The sequence below is a fragment of the Rhea pennata genome, chromosome 3 (genome assembly GCF_028389875.1).
Source record: "Rhea pennata isolate bPtePen1 chromosome 3, bPtePen1.pri, whole genome shotgun sequence".
NCBI classification, from domain to species: Eukaryota; Metazoa; Chordata; class Aves; order Rheiformes; family Rheidae; genus Rhea; species Rhea pennata.
In genome coordinates, this window is record NC_084665.1 from 91474306 (window position 1) to 91484415 (window position 10110).

General features: G+C 42.2%; 1 long non-coding RNA gene across 1 annotated transcript in view; it reads left to right on the forward strand.

Annotated features, from left to right (window-relative positions):
* Positions 1–9692, forward strand: part of LOC134137900 (uncharacterized) — a 39095-nt gene extending 29403 nt beyond the window's left edge. Inside the window, exon 3 of the long non-coding RNA XR_009957762.1 lies at positions 9461–9692. This is a non-coding gene — a long non-coding RNA (uncharacterized LOC134137900). The remainder of the gene's footprint in view (positions 1–9460) is intronic.
* The last annotated feature ends 418 nt before the right edge of the window (positions 9693–10110 follow it).

The window sequence follows — 10110 nt, forward strand, 5'->3', positions numbered from 1 at the left end:
GTGCAGACCAAGTTCAGAGACAGACATAATATAAATTGCTATTACATTATTAAACAAATAGAAAGAAGGATGGAAAAGGGCTGTTTATTGCAGCAGGTTCTGATAAGGGTAGGGGCGCAGTCTGTTTATCCCGACCTCTCTTTTCCATTTTTCTGTAGTGAGCTGATATAAACAGACCCTACATGCTGTTCGATAGCAATGAAGAAATGTACTTTAAAGACAAAAAAAAGAAAATACACTAATGTAGATTACAGGGAAATTGTGAGCATGGAAGACTGCTGGTATACTACTGGTATTTGGACATACCACAGTAATCATGTATGAATGTAGAAAATCATATAGAAAATATTCTAGAAGAGAGATGCCTGAAGTATTTTGCCTAATGCTAAGTGAGAGGAACAGCTGTGATACCTGAGCTTGGTCAGTTTGTCTATCTTCTATATAATTTATGCATCTGCTTAAATAAATGTTGATGTTAGTCAGAAGCCTTGATGACCACATGGTCAAAAGGGAAGAAACAGATGTCAAGGACATCAAATGTCTAAAAACAAGAGCTGTTTAGCCTGACTTACCAACCAAGACATATCCTCTCAAAGTGCCTTTTACTATGATGTTCACCTGAATTGAAGAGAAGAAGAACATAAATAGAGAGCCAGATTCCCGGAAGCTGCAGGTCCCTCTGCTGCAAAGCCACGTCCCTCTATGTTTCCACTGTCCTTCTGCCTTTTCCTAGGATGAAGATTTACATGAACTTTTGGGTAGAGCTGATCGGGCCATTTTTATGTTCTCGTTTTGCACTTTGTGTTCATGCTTTACTGAAGCAAAACTCCCAAAAGAGCTGTTATTGATTTCATAGCAAAAGTGTGCTCCAGAATACACAGGACAATCTTTTATTTCTAGAGCTTATAATCTATATTTAATGAGAGGCCTGTGCCAAGCGATATCTTAAGGATCTAAATTTGTATTTACAGAATAAATTTGCTCATCCGCTTTCCACACCCACATGCTAATTTCCCTTAATGCCAGAAGCAATTACTCAGTATCTGTCAATATTCATTGAATGAAATGAAATGGAAATGTAGCGAAAGGAAAGGAATCTTCTCAGATATAACATTGTACATCCAGGATGAGGATGACAAAAACAGAAATTCAAACCCAGTCAAACTGTAAACTTCCCAACTCCTGTTTTAACTGAGGATACACAAATCTTCACCAAAGTATGTGCAAAATTTGCAAAAAGAGTAAGAGAGATAGACCAAGGCGTAAAAGCTATATTTGGAGACAAATACACATCTCTGAATAAGTACTCCAAATGAGCCTTCAGTGTGGCAGAACACCAGCATTATAATGACATAAAAACAAGAATTTTCTTTATAGAGATAAAATTGAGAAAATCATTTCTGCATGATTTTCCAAATAGTGGAACTTCCCTTGACCTTGACTACACCAGCGATGCAGTGTTCTTCATGCATACAGCTGTTTTATGGAAGTATTTTGGAATTTAATGTAAAATAAACAAATATCAGAAACTAGTCTTTCACCTGTCAGCGTATAAACACACTGAGAGCTAAGAACAGAGCAAAATGCATTTTGCATCTTTGACAGCAAATCTTGGCTGAATCTCTGAGTAAGGTCCAATGTGAGTAAAAAAGATCACGCAAATAGCTTGCATGGATTTGAACTATTATAACCCAGGCATCACTGCCATGTCATAGCAATATATATTAGGACCAGAAAGGACCCTTATGATTTTTTAGACTGGATTACCAAGGAGAAGGGCATCAGCCTGCACAGCCATCTCACGCAGCTGCCAGCTTCATGAAAGCTTTTCTTGTGACCATAGGCTGTTGTTCAGTCTTGTCCCACCGAAGTTTCCCATCTGTAAAATGGGGATGAAAGACCCCCTTTCCTTGCCCCTTTGCTCCATAGGCATCTTTCCCCTGGTTGCACTGCTTTGCTCCTTGTCCTTGGCACGGTCATGTCTCCCTTTGCCTGTGCAAAGCAATGTTTTACCCTGGACATTTTGTTAGGAGCCAAGGAGGCAACAGCTGCTGGGTGCTTTCAGGGTAGCACAGCGAAGACTGGAAAACCACCCAGGCCTCACCCAGGCTGAGAGGCCTGATGTGAAGCTCTGCTGAACAGGAAATGCCAGTGAGGGAGAAGAGCTATTTCAGCTAAAAGGCATCGGTACCGGAATGGAGAAGCCTAATAAGTCCACAAATGACTCTAGGCTGGAAATGAAAATTTTTATAAGCGTCAGAGAGATGTAGGAGCTAAACATCATCCTGTAGCTGTAGTGGGAACAAAAAGCTGAAATCAGATTTTAAGATGAAGCTTGATCGGTTTATAAATGAGATTGCTTTACAAAATTGCCTGCAAAAGCAAAGAATTAGGTCTCCTGACTCCAAAAGTCCCTTGAAGTCCTATGCAACAGCCTGTTTAGAGTGCCAGATCTTTGGCGCAGCAACTATCCTTTCCCATGCACTTTCACAGAGCCAACATATCACAGCAATGACCATGGTAGGGCTTTCTTTTTGTGCTGTGAGTATTAAAAAAAATAATAATTTGATTAATTAGAGGAGAATTAAAAAGGGAAAGAACAGCTGTGAAGCTCAGAAAAGCCATTTGATTTGGGGGTATATGCAAAATGCCAGACATCGTGGAAGATGTGAAATTTTCTGCATCTCCTGGCAGTCAGGCCTGTTTGATGGACTGAGCTGGGGTGCAGCAGCAGCCCTAGCAGCCTGCAGGAATTGCTCTGCTCATGGCTGTTTGGTGCCATCTATGGCCAGACACTAAAACTCACTCACACATGCTAGGATTTTAGGACTGCAAGCATCCAGATGCGTTTTAATGAGATCAGTAAGTACATTGGTATGCAAAGCATCTCTAAATATAGCTACAGATATTCATATGTGACTATTCTGCCAAGTGTTGGACACTACCAGTGAGCTCCTAAAGGCTATTAATAATTTCTGGATTTCCTGAACAGTTTTCGAATTGGCCATCATAACCAAAACACCATATACTAGTTTGGGATATGAAATTAGGAAACTTTACTGGAAAAAAGGAGACACAGCGCCTATAAGATAAAATAGAGCATCATTTTTTTCCAGGCGAATGCTATATTCATCATAGACATCACTCTCTGTGTCATTTCCCCTTCCTCTTACCACTGATCCTCAAGGATGGGTATCAGTGCCACTGCCAGAGACCTGGAGGGCCATTTCAGGGACGTTGCCTGGCCATGCCCCAAGGTGTCATGAAGCCAGCTCTCAGGTTTCCACACAGAGTGGCTGAGCGCAGATCTTGGCAGGTTCGACCTCAGCAGGTTCATCCCTGGCTGTGCTGCAGCTTGTCCGCAATTGCGTCTCCTGGTGAGTGATCTCGGCGTGCTGCCTATCTCACTTCCCCAGCAGCAGGGAGGTTTAGCAGGTACCTTCAGCAACCCAGAGCAGCAGCCTTCATTGTCCCCAGAGCTGTGCGCTGGCACTCGAGCCCATATGGTGAGGACTAAGTTCACCCTGGCACACCAGGGCTGGCACCATCTCCCCATCTGCCTAAGTCCGCTCAGAAGTGAGACCCTCTCCTAGACAATGAACTGGGAAGTATGTGGTTCAGGGTTCAAACCCCTGCACCTGGATGTCTATGTCTACACATCGGCCAAGCATCCAAGTGCATTAGCACTGAGACAGAGCAGAAATGGGATGTGCTGCCCACCTATGGTCACCTTGTACCATTCAAGATACTCTTAGGTATCCGACTTCTCCTCAGGAAGCTGCCACATGCGACAGCAGACCTGCAGGAGACCTAAACCCCCTAGAGCAGGAGTTGGAGGCCCATCAGGACACCGAGGATGATGTTGATTTGGCTGTACATGCCTGTGCGTGGGTGAATGTAAACATTTAAATTCAGGTGTCTTGACCTGGAGCTGAATTCTACTGGCTGTGTTGCTGATCTTTTCTGAGTTACTGACAACATCAGACCATCTGGTGCGATCACTGTATAAAACAGGCTTCAGAATTTCCTGCAATTACTCAGACTATTGGGCCAATAATTTCTGCCAGCATAATTAACGGCTGTGATGCTGGTTAGTCAGTTCAAGTTCTGGGAACTTCTACTGATTTTAAAAGAGGAAGAATATTTTAAGTGGTTATTTAAATAGCCAAATTACTCCAAAAGTGCCTGCAGATCCATATCTATAGCCCCTGTCATTTGGCATATACTCGTGCAATAAATCCTCTCACAACTTCAGTGAGATTTCTGATAAAACACTCGAGTGAAGAAGGTGTTGTACACACACGTGTGTTTGTGCGAGTGAGAGAGAGGTGAAGGGAGATCCAGTCCTGTATTTTCACAAAGATCAGCTGCCTAAAGTCAATGATAATGTTGCCACAGTCTATACATGAGCCAGAATTTTGCTTGTCAGCGTTTTGAAGGCTCAGAATTTGAAAGCCAGCTCACTATTTGTCATATTTACTTTGCCAATAGGCCATAAATGACATTTCTAAACTTTAGAGGATAATGATACTTAGAAAGAAGTATTGCTACCAAGTACTCCAGCATCTCTAGGGAGCAAATGTTATGGATGAATGCTACTAATCTAAATTGTTTAAGATATGTATTACAGGAGGGGGCAATATAAGTAGCTGTAGAATAATGAGTAAAAAAAGACAGGCACATATCCCCAATATACAAAATTTAAAAGAATATTAAATGAAAAAAAAAGACTGATTGTGAAGCTACAGGAGTGGGTGCGAGATCATTGACAGAGACGGATTAAGCTGTCAAATGAGAGAAATATTTTAGTACCAGCAACTTTTTAACTCAAAGTAGATAAAACATTACAGCAGCACTTGTGAAGAGTGTCTTTTGTAATATTGAAAGTACAGGAAACAAGACTGAATACGGCATTGTCAAGAGCATCTGAATTTTGTCAGTGATAGTGAAATGATTCCCTAATAGTGTAACAACCATGGCAATTTCTTGAGAGAACTTTTACTCAAGTATCCTCCCAGAAGAGGAAGAAAAAGGTAGGAGGAAGAAATAAAGAACTTCAGAAGCGCACATATTTTTCTTAAAATGACTGTGTTGCTAAGGCATAACTGGGGTTGCCTATGGCTTGGGTACGGTGTGATAAGCCTCAAAGATGCTTCAGTATTGGAAGATCAAGCCCATCTGTATACAGAGAAATATTGTCTTAAGCTTTACGAGTGCAATTGCTACCAGGACAGTAACTGTTGTGGCCTGCTGGGATGAGTGGTGTCAGTCAGGTGTCAGAGGAGAAACCGATCTGCTGCTCTGTGACAGTGTCCCTCCTTTTCCATCAACGTACAGTCATGTACTAGCTCATTTACTCAGTCATCCTCTGATGGTCCTCCAGGAGGCCACTGTATGCCAGCAAAGCATCAGCCTGGTAGATGCTCTAGGAACAGTTTGTTCAGGCATAAAAGAGCGCAAGTCCTGGCCGCGAGATTTGCCAGTGTGAGAACGTGTTGGCACAGTCCACCCCAGTTGAAATGACACTGCACAGCGCAGCTTGGCAGCTAGATCAAATAAGCTTGGGCCGGAGCGTGTCTGGTCCCCAAGAACTACTGTAATAAAGGAATCTCAAAATTTGCTGCGGTTACATTTCTTAGCGCCTCTTAGTGAGCACACCGTGTCCCACGTTAACCAGGGTTGACCAGCGAGCAAGCTCAAGGGATTTTGCTAGTGAGGAAGGAGTCAGTTCAAGGATGCAAGCTGGACCTGACCCACTTAGGCAGTTTTCCCACTGAAGACAGTGGGAAATTTGCCAAATCTTGTAAGGGCAGGGATGCTTGACATATCCTTACTGTAATAAACCTACTCAGCTTTTGACGGCTTTGTATCAAGAATCCCATTTTATTTTGCTTTTGCTTGAAATATAGGAAATAATTGAGGGAATATTTCATTTCATTGACTTTCTGATCAGTTGTACAGTTTTGTATTGCCCATAGGTGCAAATTCATTCTGTATATATACATATATATGCATGTATAATTATTGTGTATTTTTTTATTTTATTGCATCATATTTGTACCTGAGATGAACCTCTTACATTTCATGATCAGGTGCCTCAAAATGTGAATCTAAATGAAAACAGGAAAATCAAAAATATGCTTTTTGTAGCTGCAGCCTTATCAGAGTATTTGCTGAACTTGAACTTTAAGAATATTGATTGCTGTAGCAAATGTTCTAACTCTTCTTAACGTGGAAGAGGTTAAATAACTGATCAGCCTTTTGTGTGCAGGGTATGCTGCATAGGTAGAAGGGAAAGAAACATTTGCAGATTTGTAATGTTTGACCACGTCTTTATTAAAAGAAACCAGTACATGGCCAGCAGCTTCACTTCTGGCAGGGCATCTAAATGCAGCTTTACAAATAAGCCAGCTTGTGAAGTTGAAGCAATAGTCAACCCTGCTGAAGCAGAAATATATATCATTTCACTTGGCTCATTGACAGAGATGCAGTCATCTCTGAAGCCCAGAATCATCCGCGGCTGTTAATCCTACTTCCCTTTGCTGAGAACACAGACGACCTTCGATTTACCCCATCTTTGACAATTTGGCTCATCTTCAATTATCAAAATTGCATCCATTCTTGCTCTGAAATCTGGATGGCTAGGATCTCCCCTGTCATCTGCTGCTTTCCAGAGCCTCTAATGCAGCCCTGGCTCACACTGTACTCTAGGGTTACAAGTCAGAAATGTTCTATAATTAGAACTGACCACACAGATGTGCTTCGAGAGACTACGCAGCTGAAAAGCAGCAAATAATAGTAAGAAGAAGCTGTTTTCAAGTTACATCATTGCTGTTTTGTGTTGCCAGCTTTCCTCCACAGTGCTGCACATCACTGTCTCCATTCAGTTGAGCACAGGTAATTAATACCTTTTCCATTATTAAAGCCTTGGGAACAGAAGATGAAATCCTGCCTTCACTGAAGTCAATGGCAGAACTCCTGTGAACTTCAGTTTCTTGAGTATCAGGTCAAAAGGGATCATTAGATTGTCCTGTATATCATTGATATTGATGTTGCGCTGGACGACTGCCCATCTTCCAGATGGCATCCAAGCTGTGAGTCCAAAGGGACAGAAACTCCACCACTATCCTTGGTGGTAGCATGTTCCTATGATTAGTTACCATCCCACTAAAAAAAATGGTCTTTTATCCTGTTAAGCCTTGCCCAATTTTAAATTCCAGATACTGATTTTTGTTATAGCTTCCCATGTTAGAGAGACCTCTCCTACCTATTATATTTCCCCCAAAAAGGTGCTGAAACACTATAATGAAATCTCTTAAAAAATTCTGACATCTTTAACTACCATGAGTAACAACTACAACTTCTGCATTTTGTCAGAAAACATCTAATTTCTGTGGCTTTTGCCTGCATTTCTTTTCCTTTTCCCCTATCTTCAGAAAATGGGTACAGAGAAGTCAGTGTGGTATTTTAATATTCATCTCAGCAGCTCCACATCCAGCATGGTTATCTTCCCATCCTTCTCCTAACAGCAACCCCATCCAAGCACACCCTTCCAGGTACCAGCTTCTCATGTTGAGTTGCTGGTCCGCTGTGGTCCTTACATCCTTTCCAGAACATATCACCCTTGTATGAGCAGGGCTTGAATACCTTGTTCCAAGACATATAAAACATCATCTGGCTGTATTAAAATATGTTTTGGTGCAGTATACCATACAGATCAGATCACTGTGTATGACAGTTTTATCATTACTATATTTACCTCATTATTAGATTACCATAGTGCCAGTCCTTGTCCTCAATGTAAGGAGAAATAGTGATATTAATAGAGAGATTTAGGAGAGCATGTAAATGACGCATAAATGCCTATCTCTTAATTACACCATAATTTGTATTTTATACCCTGAATTCTACTGCTGCATGCTGTTGTGTAATACCTCACACTTTCGTAGCCCGTTCCCTCTGAGAATCTGATACTCTACCAAGATAAATGAGTCAAGCTCCACAAAACTCCCCTGAAGCAGCCCTTGTGCTATTCCCAACCTTTAGATGATGAAATGGAATGACAGAAAGGATAAGGAGTGCCCAAGGTCACCTCGAAAGTCTATGGCAGAACCAATTTTGGAATTAAATCTCCTACTTTCTGGCCTTGGGCTTTCACCACAAGACTGCTCCTTCTCTTAAGAGCATAACATTGCAAAAAAAAACCCGCTCCTCTTATTAAGAAATAATTTCAGTAATGTGCATACAAGTATCTTCACACCCCGCAAAATGTTAGCGTGCTAACATAACAGAGAAGGCTTAGGTAGCATGTAGTAAAAGGTGGCAGAGTTTGCAAGGTCAAGCTGGAATTAAGGTCTGGGTCTGTTTCCTTTGTAACATTTTTCCTGAAGATCATCCTTCCAGTGTACTGAGAAAGCAGACATAACTGTGGAAAAAAATCATGTGCAATTATGCAATTAAAGAGTGTAGCAGGGGCATGCAGCCAATCTCGCTGCTGTCAGTGCAACTCCTGCTTCACTAGCTCCAGAAGTTATCAGCTGGGCAGGGAACGAGGCAGGGGACTGCAGGCAACTGGACACTGCCCTGGAGAGACTGAGTCTATCCTGCCTCTGTCATTTTTCATTTTCTTGCTGCGCAACAGGAGACATCTGGGTCTACAGTACAAAAGTGCTGAACATTCACAGCTGCACTTAAAATTACTTGCTGCAATTTGAATATACTCCCCCCCCCCCAAATCAGGATCTGAGCTTCTAAAATTAGGCACCCAGATTTAGACAATACTTGGTAATTCTGGATTTAACATCTGTTCCCCAGGTCACTAGATCTCAGGCCCCTGTGCATAAAATCGAGGTAATAGTAACCTCAAAAAAAAAAAAAAAAAATGCTGTGGGGACAAATTAATTACTGTTGCTAAACAGTGATAATATTGCAAAGAATCATCACAGCAAATCTCAAGCGGAGATTAATAATTCAAGAGTGCATTTGAACAAGGTGCAACTGATGTGTAAGTAAGGCTTGAGCCCATGCAGCGCGGCGTATTTGACCAGCTCACGGGGAACTGCCCATCCTGGGGCAAAACGAGGCCGGAGCTCGGTGGGAAAAAGATGTGACCGTGTCCTTAAGCCTGGTATTATTGACTGCACTCGCCGGTGAGCTCAAATAAAGTTACTTTCTTAATTTTGGCATTCCTTAACTTTAAAGTGGTTGATTCACGCTTTAAAAGCACTAGTGTTCTGTTAGTACATGTCTCTGCACGCTAACTTCTGTGCGTACTAAACTTTTAGTTGACTTTTACAGCTGACGGCAACTAGCAGATCCCATAAGCTTGCAATTTGTGTGAAAAAATGCTGAGAGTTGTATATAGAAGCTAAAGCAGACACTGAAACATCACGTGTAGATAATAATAATAATGCCGTTTTGTTTTAAATATGTATTTTCCGCTCTGCCTTCCTCTCCTCAGGCTCATTTTCCACATCTGGAGGGATGAAGAAGCCGTTTGCGCTGGTCCCTGGCGCTGGCTGCCGGAGCCCCAGCCCCTGCTCCTCACTTGCTGGCAGCGCTGCACAGCTCCACGGAAATCAAGGTTTCACGGCCCCCCCGGCGGCCAGTGCTTCGCTCAGGTCCTTCTCGGAGCAGCTCTAACCACCATTGCACAGCAAAAAGAAAAAAAAAAAAAAAAAAAAAGCCAGAAAGAGCAAAGCAAACTTCCAAAGCAGGAGAATTTTTTAATGATGGTCTTTGAATGGTCCTTGAATGGACCTTGAAAACCAGCTTATGCAGTCCGGTGACTACAACACATTAAGCAGTAACATTTTGAAGTGCCAGCGTGGCTCGCAGGAGCGCTGCTTTTCAGCCCTAGATCCTCTCTAGAGAGTAAAATAACGCCAGCTCCAGGCGCTTCTTTGACCCCACCAGTTGGCTCCCTTAAATCGCTCCCAGGTATTGGCAGCCTCCGTCTGAGCCTGGGGCCAGACCTAGCACGAGGGAGTTGTTCCAGTGTTCTTCGTGATTTACGTCTGCTAAATAAGAGCGAGACTTTTTGCTTTTGAAAATCAGTTCCTTATCCGTATGCAAAATTACACAATGACAAAAAAATCAGAACCCTGTAAT